Genomic DNA, 11,464 nt, shown 5'->3' with positions numbered 1-11,464 from the left:
AAAAAAGGATATACAGGAGTGGGGCGGGGGAGTTGAGTGATGGGGAAGGCAGGCCAGGGGCTGGGCATTCTAGGAAGAGGTGATGGGGCAGCTGCCGACTCGGAAAGGAAGCTACTGCGTCACCACTGAAACCAGGGATACCCTGGTCAGCAGAGAGCTGGGACAGAGAGTTGAGGAAATGGAGGGTTTCTCGGAAACTCCATTCTATTTCTCCATTTTATTTCCCCAGTGGATACTTGTGGCTTATTGTTCAGAGTCTGGCGGACTTGAGCAGGGCGGGAGTACCCCCACCCATGCTGCACACCTTTTTAATTAGGCTATTAAATAAAGACACAGGTACATGTAGGGGGGTATAATTAATCATCACAACTGCCATTTAGGGTGTCTACTATGTACCAGGCACTTTATATCCAAAACCTCAATCAGTCCTCCTAACGACTCCCAGAACGTGGGTGCTGAGATTGTCCCCTTTTTTCAGACAAGGAAACTGAGGCCGAGAGAGCTGAAAGAACTTAACCGAGGCCCTAGTCGCTGGGAAATGACAGGGCTCCCGTCTCACCACCTCCAAACCGTTGCTTTGCTCTCTGCTATCCTGCCCCGCATTTCCTGAACACCTGCTCCGGGCCGGGCCCTGGGTGGGACCGTAGATGAATCATTCAAGTAGTTATCAATTCAACAAGCTCTTTTTTTTTTTTTCTTGTGGAGCACCTACTCTTCTGTAAGGGCTTCTTTATTCATAGCATGCCTTATTCCAGAAAGCACTTAACATAACTTCTTGATATACAAGGGAATAAAGTTTTAGAGGCATGGTCATGAGATAAGGAACAAATGAAAACAGAAGCTGGGAAGGTCTGCGGAATCCAGGAGTGAGACAGGCGGACAAAGGGCAGCGCACGGGTCCTCTGCATGACCGGGGGGGTGGGGGGGGGACAGGCCCCAAATTGTCCTGAGCTTTCAAGCAGTCAAAATCAGATCCACGAGGTTCGGTGCTTGTGAGGCACCCAGGACTCAGGCGCTACGGTGAAGCCAGACCTTCCTGGGGCCCTGAGACCAGAGAGGCCTTCTCCTCGGGCGCTGGCCTGCGAAGCACACCGTGGACCCTCAGGATCCACGTCCCCAGACGGCGTCCTTGCTGCCCGCACAGTGCAGGCCCCGGGCGCTGTTTCCTCTGCCCGCCACCCCGGCCCGGGTCCCAGAGCACAGCGCAGGGCCGGATGGCGCCCTCCACCCTCCAGGTTAACCCCCGCGCAGCCTTTGTGGGAAACATTTGGAACACACTGGATGCCACTGGCTGCCCGCAGTCCTCAGGTAAGCGCCAATTTGGCCTGAGAAGTATACTTAAAAGATTTGGATTCGTTGTCCGCTTCAAATGGTTAGGAAAATTCACCTAAAAAGCCAGACTGGAGCAGTCTATTTAAAAAAAGGAGGGCGGGAATTTGGCTGCCCGGGGCCCACGTTCCCCACGGGTAAGAACTGGCTCAGGCTGAGTCTTCCAAGGAGCCCGGCTCGGTTCCCTGCAGGCCCTTTTCTTTGCAACGAGCCTGCCTGCTTTGCAAGTCTTCAGGAGCTTGCAGCCTGGTTTGGGGTGTGCTGAGTCGTGTTGGAAGCAGTCAGTAACGGGTTTACAGTGGGGGGTCCCAGGCCCGGCTTCTGGGACCTGAGTGCATGCAAGGGGCAGGCTCAGACACTCGGGCAGGCTCAGACACTCGGACAGGCGTCGAGGCACAGGGGTCTCTCCTGAGAAGCCGGAAGCCCGGGGGGCACGCCAGGGTGGTGTTGAGCGCCACCAATCCAGATAAAGTAATGAGTACTGTTCTTTCCAACACAACTTCTGGCAAGTACACTGGGGCGGGGAGTTCACGACCATGAACTTGGCAGGTGCCCAGAGCATAGCTCCTCCGGGTCGCCGGGGTTGGTCCTGAGGCAGGTGCTCTGGGTCACAGTGGTGCTGGCCAGGTGTCAGGGGCATGGCTCAAAGAGGAGCACTTCCCCGGGCCAGCCCTGGTGCCGGCTGGAGAGACGCTGAGGCAAGGAAGACGCCCGGGACAGAGAAGAGGGCGGAGGCAAGCCAGTGGATCGTCAGGGAAAGTGCGACATGTACTCTGGGACCCCCCAGATCATCCGGGGAAGTGCAGCATGTACTCTGGGACCCCCCAGATCATCCGGAGAAGTGCAGCATGTACTCTGGGACCCCCCAGAGGCCCCCTAAGCCAGTCTGGGGAGCTCAAACTCTCCACCACCCCATCCTCCAGAGGAGAGGCCTGGGCTGAGTTTGGGGAATAAATACCATCCAGCCACATAAAGAAGAAGGAGGAACATCACAGCCAGAGTGAGGGTACAATCCAAGGCTCTGAGAGGCCCCAGAGGGAGGCTGGGAGGAGACAGAGGGAAGGCGGTCTGGCACAGCCCAGACAAGCGTAGGAAGGATATGAGACAAGACCACGGTGGTGGGAAGAGGCCAGATCACAAAAGGCCTTGCACGCCAAGCTAAGAAGGGGGAACTTGGCCCCGAGGCTCGGAGGAACTTCTGCAGGGTTTTAAGTTCAGGCGACGTATGGATGAACAAATCCATAACGGACTGGGGTTATCAAGGAGGGCTTCCTGGAGGAGGTCAGACTTGAACTGAGGGAGGGGGAGGATTTAGAAAGCTGGCAGGGAAGGAGAGGTGTGCGTATTCTGATCAGCTTGTTACAGTTAAAAGCTTCAAAACCCTCCCTCCCCCATGGCCTTTGAAACCGTTTGAATCACAAGCTGCCTGTGTTTAAAGATGTGTTTGTCGGTTATTTGAAAGCTGTGGTTTCTCTTTAGCTGATTCTGGGCCCCATCCTTTGACTAGGAACCAGGAAGGAATGAAGAACGCATCCTCTTGCCCAGAGAGCTAGTTATTGAAATGCTATGGGCCTCACCAGGGTTTATGGCGTCACTGAGCTATATCCTCCGACAGCTCCTAATTTCTAACTGGTCAAAGTTTTCAGTACATTTTTATGGGCCGTCCCAAAGCCAGCTGGAAGCTTTTTTTCCATAAACTCTCCCTGAGACAAGTAGCCAGGTTTCACATATTAAAATTAAAACGTCAAAAGGTTGTTTAAAAAAATAAAATGCAGCTCAGCTCACACAACCCACATTGGAATCCAACAGCATCTGGCTGGTTTTTTCTGCAAAGCCGAGACTCAGGTCAGAAGATGATGTTAATCCCTCCATCACTTTATCCATTCACTTAACAAGCACTGGGGGTATTTATTGGGTACCAGGCTTGAGCAGGGCCCCAAGATCAGAAGATGTCTCAGGCACAATAACTCCATCCCTGGTGCCCGCTGGAGCTCAAAACACTCTGTCATTTACAAAGTGTTTTCATGTGTAATTTTGTACTGTTATTATTCCCCTTTTTTCAGAGGACGACATTGAGGCTTGTAGATGTTAGGTAACCTGCCCAGAGTCACAGTAATAGTAAGGGGTAGAACTTGACCTTGGGTCACGCACTGCAGGCTTCCCTGGAAACTCAGACGCCTGCCATGCGGGAGACCTGGGTTCAGTCCCTGGGTTGGAAGATCTCCTGGAGTAGGGCCAGGCAACCCACTCCAGTATTCTGGCCTGGAGCATCCGCACGGACAGAGAGCGACCGAGTGACTGAGCACAGCACATCCAGATTCAGAACCTACGCTCTGGCCACTCCACCCTGCCCCTTTTCAAGCAGCAACATCTAACAGTTGTTGGCTTAGGCTGAACGACAGCTCTAAGAGGTTTAGCTGCCACTTATAATCTGTCCAATATCTGCCCTCTTTTTAGAACCAGATTTCTCCTCTGAGGGAATTCCCCCATTGTGAGGACAGAAGAAGCTAGCACCCACCTCCCACTGCACCATCACGATATAAGCCTAGTGAAGTCCAGTGCCTCCCCACCATCTCCTGCCTGGACAGTGGATGTGAAATACACAACCTCTGCCAATCAAACATTCACTCCTGGGACTGACTCTTGAGTGAGTGATGCAATGACCCGTGGACGTCACAATCACCCTCAGTAAGGACCCCAGATCAGACTGTCTGCAGTATTCCCTTGGATGACTTTCTGCGGCTCTCAGACCTCTCAGCCCTTCAAGCTGACACCAAGCTTGCTCTTCCATGGGATTCCATTCCCATCTGGGTCCTTCTAGCCTGTTAAGGATCAAGAGTGTAAAGAAAGAGGCTAAGGGAAAACCCGTGGGAATGAAATGCTGAAGGTACGAGGGGCTGGAATACACAGAAGGGCAGAAGAGAGAGGAATAAGGGGACCCGAGTATGTGCCAGGAGACGCTCAGGAGATGGCCTGGGAGGGCCTGATCAGTGACCTGTTCTCAAGGCTCTGAAAGAGGGTTCATCAGTCAGGTTCTCCAGAAAAACAGAACTGCTGGGGGTAAATAGATATTGATGCACAGATGCATGGATATACATAGACACATGGTGTGCTGTGCTTAAACGCTCAGTCATGTCTGACTCTTTGTGATCTCATGGACTGCAGCCCACCAGGCTCCTCTGTCCATGGGCATTGTCCAGGCCAGAATACTGGAGTGGATTGCCATGCCCTCCTCCAGGGGATCTTCCCAACCCGTGGACTGAACCCAGGTCTCCTGCATTACAGGCAGATTTTCTTACCATCTGAGCCACGAGGGAAGCCCAAGAATACTGGAGTGGGTAGCCTATTCCCTCTCCAGCAGATCTTCCTGACTGAGGAATCAAACTGGGGTCTCCTGCATTGCAGGCGAATTCTTTACCAGCTGAGCCACCAGGGAAGCCCATATAGATACATACATATGTAGATACAAAGATAGATTCATAGATAGGCGATTGATCGATACATCTTGTTGTTTAGTCGCTAAGTTGTATCCGACTCTTATGTGACCCCATGGACCTGCCAGGCTCCTCTGTGCATGGGATTTTCCAGGCAAGAATACTGGAGTGGGTTGTCATGTCTTCCTCCAGGGGAATCTTCCCAACTCAGGGATCAAAACTGCATCTCCTGCATTGGCAGGCGGGTTATTTACCCCTGAGCCACCAGGGAAGCACAGATAGATACAGTGATAGATATAAAATAAATACGTATATACGATTTTTAAAATACCTTAACTTTAAGAAACTGGCTCACGGGATAGTGGGCCTGCCAAGCCTAGAATCCATCAGGCAGGCTGACAGACTCAAACGTAGGCAAGAGTTGATGCTGTGGTCTTGACACAGTATTCTTCTGCGGAAAACCCGTGTTTGCTCTTCAGGCCTCCAAAGGGTTAGATGAGGCCCCCCACACACTGTTAGGGTCATTTCCACTGACTTTTTTTTTTTTTAATGTATGAACACTTTGTAAAGTCTTTATTGAATTTGTTATAATATTGCTTTGATAAGCAATTTTTACAATTGCTTACAATATTGTTTTGGGTTTTCAGTCATGAAGCATGTCGAATCTTCACTTCCTGATCAGGGATTGAACCCACACCCGCTGCATTGGAAGGTGAAGCCTTAAGCACTGGATCACCAGGGAAGTGCCTTCCCTGACTTTGATGTTAACTGCACCTGCAAAACCCCTTTCCAGCCGCACCTTGACTCAAGTTTGATCACCTAATTGTGTGACAGAATTAACCCTCCTGTAAGGGTCATCCCAGGTTGGTACCTCCTGGGACTGTCAGAGAGGGATGACTGTGGACGGGACGGACCAGCAGTTGGAGTGAGAGACACTCAGGTTGGCATCGGGTCATCTGCTGGGTGCAGAAGAGGCCACGGCTCCTCGGACTTGCCAAGGGTTCCTTGCCAAAGCCGAGCCGGTGGTGAAGGGTTTATGCACAGGTGACTCCTGGCTCGAGCCTGTGTTCTCTCTGCTTCCCCTTCAGCCCACACAGACAGAGCCCCTCGCTGCAGAGTCCTGGCCCTGCGACTCCCTCTCCTGTCCCCCTGCCGCCCCCTACCCCCCGCCACTGGGCCACTTTATGTCCGGCTGCCTCAGCATCTCTGTTTCAGCTGCCTGTTCAAACAACCTGTGCCTGCCATTCCCACCAACCTAGGTGCCAGGGCCTCTTTCCTGGATGCCCTCTGCTCTGGATTCCCTCCCCCCTTTCTCTAGCTGCCCCCGCACCCCGGCCCCCAAAACACACCCCGGGCCTTTTGAAGCATCACAGGTGGGATCCAGACCCCAGTAGTCTGAACCGCATCAGAAATGAACAGCTCTTGGGCTTTGCTGGCGACTCAGTGGTAAAGAATCCACCCGCCATTGAAGGAGACACGAGTTTGAGCCCTGATCCGGGAAGATCCGATGTGCTGCGGAGCAACTAAGCCCGTGCTCTGGAGCCTGGGAGCCGCAACTACTGAGCCCAGAGCTACTGAAGCCTGTAAGCCGAGAGCCTCTGCTCCCCAGCGAGGGAGGGCACCTCAGTGAGAAGCCTGACCACGGCAACTGGAGAGCAGCCCGCACAGCAACGGAGACCCAGTACAGCCAAAAATAAAATAAATAAATACATTTTAAAGAGTCAGGTTTCTTTAAAAATTAAAGTGAAATGAACAGCTCTTGGCTCACAGGCTCCTTGCTGAGGGCGGCTCCCACACAAATTGGGCTCCATCCATGCGGCTCTGGCCCAGGTGTTTCCTGTCCATGGCAGGAGGTATCGGGATCTTGAACTGTAATCTTGAAAGGGGCAGCTGTAGAACACAGATCCAGGTGGTCCCCGCTTAGGCCCAAAGACTGGGGAGCAGAACAGATCGCAGAGTGAATGAGAGCTTCTTCCGAGAGCAGCAAAAGAGCAAAGATGCTCTTTAAACCACAGTAGACACACAGCCTCTCCAAGCTGACTGTCACCTAGACATGCCCCCACCCAGGCAGGGACGCCCTCAAAAATTTACAAGAATGTCGCATATCACAGAACACTCAACCAGAAGGGTTTGAAAATAAATTTTGGCAGTAGGAAAACTCGAGAAGACCGCTGGAGATCTGACAAAAGCAACAAGACATAAATCTCTTCAGCAGGGAGGCAGAAACTTTGACCAAATTATGGCTCATTGACTGATTTACCGCTTGACCCTAAACAAGTCTTTTCCTGGATGACCTTGAGCAAGCCTCACCTGCTCTCCCCATACCAATCTGCCTATCTGAACATGAGGAGTTGGGAACATGACTTGGAAAGTCCTTTCCAATTGTTGTGGAAAAAATAATTTTAAATTGTAAAACATTAATTTAGAAACTACAAAGTTACTAAAGTAACATCAAGGCAAAATTTACCCCTTCACAAGACTAATATTTAAGGAGTTATTTTGTTTTAGGCAATTATTTAAATATCACCCAAATGTCTATGAAATGGAGACTAGTTAAACTATAATAATCCATACAGTGGACTATAATCAGACAAATTTAACAGTATATACAGTGAAATGCATTGCAATAGTTTTAGTTCCTTTTTGCTTTTTGTTAATGATGCAGCTATCAACAAACTGATATAGAGACAGTGCCAAAATGTTTCTATAAAATGTTTCTATAAATTACAAAGTGAATAAAGGTGGGAGTAGAATAGTTTGCTATTACATTTGTAGTCACAAAAGCAAGTGTTTTTTTTAGATATATAGTTGACATAAAATTGTATTAGTTTCATGTGTACAATGTAATGGTTTGGCATTTGTATATATTGTGAAATGATCGACACAGTAAGTCTAGCTAACATCCATCTGCATGTGCGGTGCTCAGTCATGTCTGATCCTTTGGGACCCCATCAACTGCAGCCCGCCAGGCTCCTCTGTCCATGGAGATTCTCCAGGCAAGAGTACTGGAGTGGGTTGCCATGCCCTCCTCCAGGGGATCTTCCCAACCCAGGGATTGAACCCAGGTCTCCTGCATTGCAGGTGGATTCTTTACTGTCTGAGCCACCAGCGAACCCCAAGAATACTGTAGTGGGTAGCCTATCCCTTCTTCAGGGGAACTTCCCGACCCAGGAATCGAATCAGGATTTCCTGTATCGCAGGCAGATTTTTTACCTGCTGAGTTACCAGGGAAGCCCTATCCATCTGCATATATAGTTACAATTGTTTTTTTCAATACACAAAAAATCAGTTTTATTCCTATACATTAACAATAAACTATCCAAGCAGGAAATCAAGGAAACAATCCCAATTATGGCATCAAAAAGAATAAAATATTTTAAATCAAACTGTACCAGAGAAGTAAAATACTGGTATGTGGAAAACTACAAAATATTGCTGAGTGGAATGAAAGACGCATATGTATGGAAAGTCGTCCTGTGTTTATGTACTGGAAGAATTAATATTATCTAAATGTCTATACTACTCAAGGTGGTTATATTTTGCCTCCTTCATGAAATGCCCAGCAAGGGATTTGACTTCTGGGGACCGGGTCTTGTCTGTTTCCCATCTGCTCTTCCTGGAGCTGGGCGCTCAGCCACCGAGTTGATAGATTCACGGATTGCTTGATTCCAGAACAGATGCCTTGTAAATATTGGAATTCACTAATAAATGCACATCTGTGTTTTAATGTTCGATAATTTGAAAGATATCTTTACTCCCCCCACAGAAGGATCTGCTGTATAATGGCATAGATTAACAAGAGAACCGGCACCTAGCTTCGGACTAGAATTCTATGTGCTTGTCTATTTAGTTCTCTTTTATAATCACATTATTTGCATCACACGAATCAAAAGCTCAGACTGAATGTGATGTGCTATGCTACACGGCTTCAGTTGTGTCCGGCTCTTTGCGAGCCTACGGGCAATAGTCTGCCAGGTGCCTCCGTCTGTGGTAGTAATAGATGGACCTAATTCATAAAAAGAGAAGGAAATGGCAACCCACTCCAGTATTCTTGCCTGGGAAGTCCCACGGACACAGGCGTCTGGTGGGCTACAGCCCACGGGATTGCAAAGGGCTGGACACAGCTGAGTGGCTAAGCCAATTCGTGAAAAAAAAAAAAAAGACCAAACAACTCTTAAATAATAAATGCGGTGTTTCGTGGATCAAATCTTTATATAAGATCATTTGCAGAGAAAGAGTAGAAACTCTTTCTTCTAAACATTATGTTTTGACCAGTGAGAAACTCTAAAGCAGAAATTGGAGAAGTAACTTACTCAGGGTGAAGGAGAAACAAAGCTTAGAGTAAGTTCATAAAATCAAACACCTTTGTAGTCAGAGGCATCTTAGAGATCATTGGTATTTACTCAGGACTGACAGCTCCTTGTCCTTGTCAAGAGCCCATTTTGGTCTTTTTTTTTTCCTTTATTTTTATTAGTTGGAGGCTAATTACTTTACAATATTGTAGTGGTTTTGCCATACATTGATAGGAATCAGCCATGGATTTACGTGTGTTCCCCTTTTTAATTCAGCCTTATTGAGGTATATATCACCGAACCCCCTGAACCCCCCTCTCACCTCCCTCCCCATCTGTCCTTTTTTTATAATTTTTATATGAAAACATTCGTTTTAACAGTATTTTTATAGAAATAAAAATGAAAACACAATAAGAAGTAAAAATATAATGTTTTTATTGGAAAAAAAAAATTTCTGACAATACTAAGTGTCGGTTGGTTAGATATATTCACTGGAAGGACTGGTGCTAAAGTTCCAATACTTTGACCATCTGTTGAGAAGAGCCATCTCATTGGAAAAGGCCCTGATGCAGGGAAAGATTGAGGGCAGGGGGAGGAGAAGGGGTTGACTGAGGATGAGACGGTTGGATGGCATCACCGACTCAATGGACATGGGTCTGAGCAAGCTCTGGGAGGCAGTGAAGGATGGGAAGCCTGGCGTGCTGCAGACCACGGGGTCACAAAGAGTCGGACAGGCCTGAGCCACTGGACACCAACCAAGACTGCCGCAGTGGCCTGTCGATGTGTCTGTGCACCAGCCCCGTGGCTGGGTCTGGGCTTCCGAAAGCCAAAGACTGGGACTCATCCATCTTTACAGCACATCTCCCTCTGCCCCTGGGAATACTTGGCATGCTTGCCCCTCATGGGCTGCTGAACGTTGCAAATGTGAATAAAGCTGTTCTGGAACAGATAGGGAGACCAATCCAGAGAAGAGAAGGGACCCACCCCTGGTTCCACCACAAGCTTGGGAGGCGCGGGGTGGGGCCCCCAGGATCTGCTGCACCCCGGCCGAGGTGCTCCTGGGCTCACGGAGAGGACAGACCCTTGATGTCTCGTTGCCCCCACAAAGGCCCCAGGTAAAGCTGTTTCTGGCCTGGAGGCCAACTGAGGCCACCAGCACTTCCACAGGCCACAGTCTAGCCCTGTCAACTCTTTCTTTTTTTAAAAAAAAGAATTTAAATGGTGTTAACAATCATCCTTTCTACCATAATTTGAAAGCTCTCAGCACCTCCCTGCCGAGGCCATTATAAACTGACCCCCAAATTCAAGCAATAAAACTCAAACCCACCCTGCCGCCCACCCACTTCCAATGATGGAAACACCTGTATCTTAATTACTTCCAAAACTTTTATTAGAATCATAATTATTCAAATTCATGAAAAGCATTTTTCTTCTTTGTAAGGGCACTTCCATGCATGCTGAGTGGGCTAGTACTCAAATATTTCCAAACCAATCACGTCCTCTAGAATGAAGAGACTGTTGCACATCTAAAGTAGGTGAATTTATTTTATGTGAATTATTTGTTGTTGCTGTTCCGTCGTGTCTGACTCTTCGTGACCCCATGGACTGCAGCACGCCAGGCTTTCCTGTCCTTTCACCATCTCCTGGAGCTTGTTCAAACTCAAGTCCATTGAGTCGGTGATGTATACCTCAATAAGGCTGAATTAAAAAGTAAGACAGTGCAGGGACCTGACTGGTGATCCAGTGGTAAAGAATCTACCTACCAATGCAGGGGACGGGGTTCAATCCCTGATCCGAGAGCCGAGATCCCACAAGCCTTGGGGCATCTAAGCCTACGTGCCCCAAGCCCACACACCGCAACACAGGCTCAACGTAGCCAAAAGCGATAAATAAACTTAAAAATAAGACAGTGAACGGCACAAGTCACTTTCATTTTCTCCCTCGTCCTTTTTTTATATTTTCCGAGGTGTCCTTAATTGGAAGTGAAAACAGAAATGGCCAGCAGTTGGAAGAAGATTAATTTCCGCAAGGTGGGAGCCCTCTCCCTGACATTCTCGGCCTTGGCTGGTCTCCCCTGAGACACAGCCGAGGGTAAGAGGACGCCTCCCTGCGTGTGTGGCCTTGGGGCAGTCACCCCATCTCTCCAAGCCTCTGTTCCCTCCCCGGGGGACAGATCCAGGGCCTGCCATGCCTGCATCACCAAACTCATGTCAGGACTCTGGGAGCTCTGATGGCCCAGCACACGTGACAGGTTAGTGCTGAGACCAAACCTCCTTTGCTGTAATCTCTCTGCACATCCCGTCCTTAAAATTACCAAATATTCCAAGCACACAGAAAATAGAGGAAAAAAGTTTTGGAGTTGAGAAGAAGGATCAGTGCAAAGTACTACAGACAAGCCACCCAACTTTG

Source organism: Muntiacus reevesi, chromosome 10 (assembly GCF_963930625.1).
Source record: "Muntiacus reevesi chromosome 10, mMunRee1.1, whole genome shotgun sequence".
In the NCBI taxonomy this organism is placed as follows: Eukaryota; Metazoa; Chordata; class Mammalia; order Artiodactyla; family Cervidae; genus Muntiacus; species Muntiacus reevesi.
The sequence above is the reverse complement of the archived record's forward strand: the minus strand, read 5'-3'. Positions refer to the sequence as shown.